This window comes from Marmota marmota, unplaced genomic scaffold (assembly GCF_001458135.2).
Source record: "Marmota marmota marmota unplaced genomic scaffold, marMar, whole genome shotgun sequence".
NCBI classification, from domain to species: Eukaryota; Metazoa; Chordata; class Mammalia; order Rodentia; family Sciuridae; genus Marmota; species Marmota marmota.
In genome coordinates this window covers 12,112,145-12,117,528 of record NW_026000068.1, presented here as the reverse complement: position 1 = coordinate 12,117,528, position 5,384 = coordinate 12,112,145, and the positions used below count along the sequence as shown (strand labels likewise).

The window sequence follows — 5,384 nt, the reverse complement described above, 5'->3', positions numbered from 1 at the left end:
TGAGCGGAGTGTGGGCTGGTGTCCAGGCTGCAGCCCGCCTCTTCCCTCTGCTCATCAAAATGGTACCACTGATCTGCTGAGATAAAGACAGTGACAAGACAGGTCCACCCGCAGCTTCCTATGAAGCCATACAAACACAGGCTCTGTTTTTGTTTGCTTGCTTTTCCTATTTCCAAGGCTTTGGACTCATTCAGGTTCCAGGCCAACAAGCAAATACCACTTCTGACACTAGGAGAACAGATGAGCTTAAAGTGACCAAGACAGCATCGGAGGAGACTTTTATCTCAGGCCACTGCAAGGCGTCTGCACCACAACTTTATATGATTACTTCTTTATGCCCAACGAGTTTCTAAGCCCATCCTGAGAAGGCAGACGACTTGGTTCTTTGTTTTTGAGCAAACGAGGGTAGTTTTTCCCGTAGATAAAGACTTACCTAAAAACAGCTTATACATCTGGTTCAGGAAATGTCATGGGGTCCTTAGAGACAAAGAACCAGCTCTTGGGGAGTACCTTTGGCTTTAAGTTAGCTTGCAGGTTCTCAATCTTATTATTTATTTATTTATTTGCAGTGCTGGGGATCGAGCCCAGGAACACTCAACCACTGAGCTTCATTCTCAGCCCTTTTAATTTTTTATTTTGAGACAGGGTCCTGCTAAATTGCCCAGGCTGGCCTTGAACTTTCGACCCTCCTACCTTGGCCTCCAGAGTAACTGAGATAACAGGTGTGCACCACCCCACCCAAGCCTATTTTTAGATTTTTAAGGGTGTTTTACTGGGACTAGTCTGGCGGGGCTTCTGGTGATTATGACATCCTTGGCACTGTGAGAAGACTGCTTTTCTGCACAGAGGTCACTTTTTTTGTAAGAATCTGCAGTCTTTGGGGCTGGGGTTGTAGCTCAGTGGTAAGAGCACTTGCCTAGCATGTGTGAGGCACTGGGTTCAATTCTCAGCACCACATATAAATAAAATAAAGGTTCATCAATAACTTTAAAAGAATCTGCAATCTTCTTCCCAACTTGGATGACATCTGTCCCCAGCCTCAGGGCAAGGTGGTGTGGAGCTCCTTATCCTGCAGCACTGGAGGCTGGGCAGTGCCTGAGTACCTCCTCGCCCAGCCGTTTGTCACCTCCTGGCCCCCTGGCCCCTCCCACCTGCACAGAGGCAAGCAGCAGTGAGGACCTTTGGCTGAGGCTGGGGGTGGGGGGAGTTAAGGAGCGGAATGCTAGACAGGAAGTGGCAGGTGACTGGAAAAAATGAGGCCAAGACACCTCAAGACATCTAACTGGAATTAAATGACTGGAAAACAGGAGCTGTTGCTAGGTTAATGAGACTTTTTCAAGGGAGCAAGATGAGGCTAGAAGGAGGAGGGCAGAAGTGAGCTTTGTGGTTACAGTTTCCGAGAATGTTTCCTAAGGTTGCGTATTTTGTGAGTGACCCAAGGAAGAGTACTTTTGTCTGGAAGCTCGGTGCTGTAGTTCTGTGTGGGCATTTATGCTGAGGGTTGGTCACTCCAGTTTGTTTTCTTCAACTAAAATGGTAGTGAATCCACGTCGGCAAGCTTCTCAAAGTCCCTGCTCTGTTTTATAATATATAACATTAAGTCAAGGGAAGTATTTGAGTCCCTGTCATGTTCTAATTTGCCACTTGGCCTAGGTGTGGCTGTTTTGTTTCTAAGACTGTGTTTAAGATGATAAGGAGTTTGTGCTCTTTAATAAACAACCCAGCAAGCTGTTGGCCACTGGGTCATGCATTTTAATTTGGAGAATCTGAAATAGCAGATCACAAACACATACACACACACACACACACACACACACACCAATAATAGCAACAACAAAACTCTAGATCTCTTAATTTGGCAGAAAATTCACCATAGCTAGGATGTGAGGCCTCCCACAATGTGTGGCCTAAAATTGACATTTTGTAAAGACAAACTGTGCAAAGGAGAGTAACAAATAACGATGCTTAATAGGAAAGAGGTACATTCACCTCTTCATGGTTCTAGCCAAGTCCAGTACCATGGTAACCCAGAAGATAGCTGGCCAACCTGACAAGGGAGCCCGGGTATCGCCCTCTTCAACTTCATACCACACATTCAGATGCCACAGGCTCCCTCACGCCTTCCAGAGACCTTGTTGTTTCTTTGGGGTGGGGCAGTTTGGGATGCAACATTGCATCACCTGGGAAGACACCTGTCCTGGAGCCGGACCTGCAACAGGGCGCACCTCATTTCTACTCCCACACAGAGGCATTCGCCACCCAGGGCTCACACCTATGGGAGTGTTTGCCCAGGGTGGGCAGGTGCCCCGGCAGTGTGGGTAGTTAGCCCAGTACATGTTTACCAGACCTTCCCAGGAAACTGGAGCTTCAGTGGTGAATGGAAGGGGGCCTGGGCCTACTTCCAGGGCCACTAGAGAACCTACCACGGGCCGAACACCACTGGTGGCAGTGAGCATCGGTAGTTGGATTGCAGGATCCTTTGTTTTCCTGAAATTCTTATTTACTCTGCTATGAGGGGTTGGGAGGGGCACTGTTTTTCTCTCTTTTTTAAAACAAGTTGTGAAGTATAAATTACATACAGTGATATGTGTAGCTCTTAAGTGTATAAGTCCGTGAGTTTTGACAAATGGCACATGCACATCCATGCACAGCCACACCCCATTAGGACATAGAACATTTCCACTAGCCTAGAAGAGTTTCTGGTTTCCCATTACTGTTTTTTTTTTTTTTTTTTTTGCAGTACCGGGGATTGAACCCATGGGTACTTTACCACCAAGGTATATGCACAGCCCTTTTTATTTTTTATTTTGAGACAGGGTCTTGTTAAGTTGCCCAGACTGGCCTCAAACTTGCCAGCCTCCTGCATCAGCCTCCTAAGTGGCTTGAATCACAGGCGCTTGCCACCTCACCCCACCCCTTTAAGGTCTTTTTGACCATCTCCCTTCTATTCCGATTTCTGTGTCAGCCTTTGTCATTGCTTGTACAAAATGGCACGTAGACATTAAATCCTTGGATACCTGAGGTCGGGGCCGCTCCTTGTTATTATAGTGAGTAGCAGTTTTTCCTCCCTATTCCAAAATATAGCTTTTAGTATATATTTATATAGTGAATATAGCATTTAGGCAGAGAGTTTGTCTTTCCTGTGTGAAATAACTTTTTCTCTTAATTTGCACCATTTGACATTTTTAAATTCTCCTGGTGATAAACCTCTTCAATTTTATGAACTACTGGCCATTTTGATGTTCAGACATGGTTAAAAATTATTTTTTTTTTTTAAAAAAAAGCTAGCCTAAAACAAATCATGGCATATTCATAAAATGGACTATTTATTATTCAGGCTTAAAAAGGAATGAAATTGTGATGTGTGTTACAACATTGGAGAACCTTGAAGACATATGCTAAGTGAACTAAGCCAGATGCAATATACAACTGTGTATGATTCTCCTTGTGTGAGATATCTAGAATGATTATATTCAGAGAGGTGGATGACAGAATAGCTCACAGAGGCCAGCGAAAGGGGAATAGGGAATTGTTTTAATTTGAGATGATAAAAGTTCTGGAGATGGGATGGTGGTGATTGTTGTACAAAAGTGTGAATGTATTCAACGCTACTGACCTATACACTTAACAATTATTAAAATGATAAAATTTTATGTGTATTTTTTCAAAAATAGAAAAAAAAATCTTAAAGTAACAACCATAAGCTACTGAGATAACCTGCAATGTTTCCCTTTATCTTCCTTTTGAAGAGGATGTCCACTTTAAAAAAAACTATATTTATTAATTTTATTCTAGTTAATGAATAATTAGAATATTTTTATTACAGGAAGAAGGAAAATATAGGTTATCAAGAAGAAAATAAGAATCTTGGGCAAGCCCACTGCCTGGAGACCTGTATTTGGTGCATAGTTTTCTCATCTCTTTTCTTTGCATATAGATAATTAGAGCAGAATTGTCACCTTTTTCTACTTTATATCATAGGCAATTTCCCTTGATTGAAATATTCATTTGAAATGTGATGGTGGGGGGGTGGCATTCTATCACCTGGCATCCCATCATTCATTTAACCAGCCCTCTGGGGTTAGGTGTTCAGGTGGTTTCTGTTTTCTTCCTTTTGTACATGGTGTTAAGAGACTTCTTTGCACATGTCTGTTTCTTTGGATTAATACCCAGAAGTTCTTGGTCACATACGTGTACCTTTTCAAGACAGGCTGAGCGACGCTGCCTGTTGCTCTGGTATCCCTTGGAGACACTGAAGTTGGATGTGTCCCTGTCCCTGGCACACAGTGAATGTTCCCTCCCTGGATCTATTTGATGGCACATGACTTCTACATGGAGAATCTGCATTTTAGTGCCCAAGCCATATCAGGTTGAACTCCTTCATATAAATCCTTTTATTGAAAGCATTTTTAAATGCTGATCAATTGGTTATTTCATACCATAATACCTTAGAACTCTTCCTGCACATTCCTTCTTTTCAGTAGGCATGTTTGGTAATGAACATGTACTGCTTGACCGGGGCACAAATGCAGGATGGCAGGGATTGTGTTAGTTTTACTTGCCTGTACCTGGGAAGACGACAGATCTGCAGGTTTCAAGGCAGAAAAGCTGGCCTTCTTCCCATGAGTTCCTGGTTGCTTCCTTGTGAACATACAGGTGGGAAACAAAGCAAAACGGACAACGCTTCAATGAGCCAGGCCCTGCCCTGGGTATGGGGCATCCTCTGTGGACAGTCACCTTCCCTTCCTTAGAGAGGAATGGATAGATAGCTGTGGCATGTGGAGCCAGCCTGGCCTGATAGACGGCTTTCACTCAGCATCTCCCAGGAGAATGTTTGGTGTTAGCAGTTTTCTAGAGAAATGGAGTTAGTGGTATTTAGAGGAAATGGAAGAAGATAGATTTCTTTCTCTCTTTTCTTTCATGCTGACCCTGGCTTCCATTTTCCCTGATCTTGCCCCTTAAAGTCCACCTTGGAAGAAAGGGCAATGAGAAGAGGGAGAGGGGAAAGTGTTCCTGCTAACGAAGTGACCTGTGTCCTGTGACTTTTTCTCTGCTCCCAGTAGCAGTGGGCAAGCCGATCAGAGCACAGGGTATAGAAAGAACCCAGATTCCTGGATGCCACCGACTCTGTGACCTTGAGCAAAGAACCTGACCTCTGTGGGCTTCTCCTTTGCCAACTGTCAAATAGTGGGGATGAAAGGTCGAACCACTTTTTAGAGTGTAGACCAAATGGATGCAGAAGTGCTTTGCGAAGTATAAAGTGCTATGCGAATGAAAGCAGTGTTGCTAAGCCGCTAAGCATGGCCTGCTGCTGTCACACCTGTTTACCTGGTTATTTTTACACACTCTGCACTAGCCCTTTTTTTTTTTTTTTTTTTTAATTC

At 43.7% G+C, this 5,384-nt stretch overlaps 1 protein-coding gene and 1 long non-coding RNA gene across 2 annotated transcripts in view; one reads left to right on the top strand and one right to left on the bottom strand.

Annotated features, from left to right (window-relative positions):
• Ankh (ANKH inorganic pyrophosphate transport regulator) overlaps positions 1–5,384 on the top strand; it is a 134,650-nt gene that overhangs the window by 7,093 nt on the left and 122,173 nt on the right. The gene's annotated exons all lie outside the window — the stretch shown is intronic.
• LOC125619980 overlaps positions 1,223–5,384 on the bottom strand; it is a 20,892-nt gene continuing 16,730 nt past the window's right edge. Inside the window, exon 3 of the long non-coding RNA XR_007351559.1 lies at positions 1,223–1,379. This is a non-coding gene — a long non-coding RNA (uncharacterized LOC125619980). The remainder of the gene's footprint in view (positions 1,380–5,384) is intronic.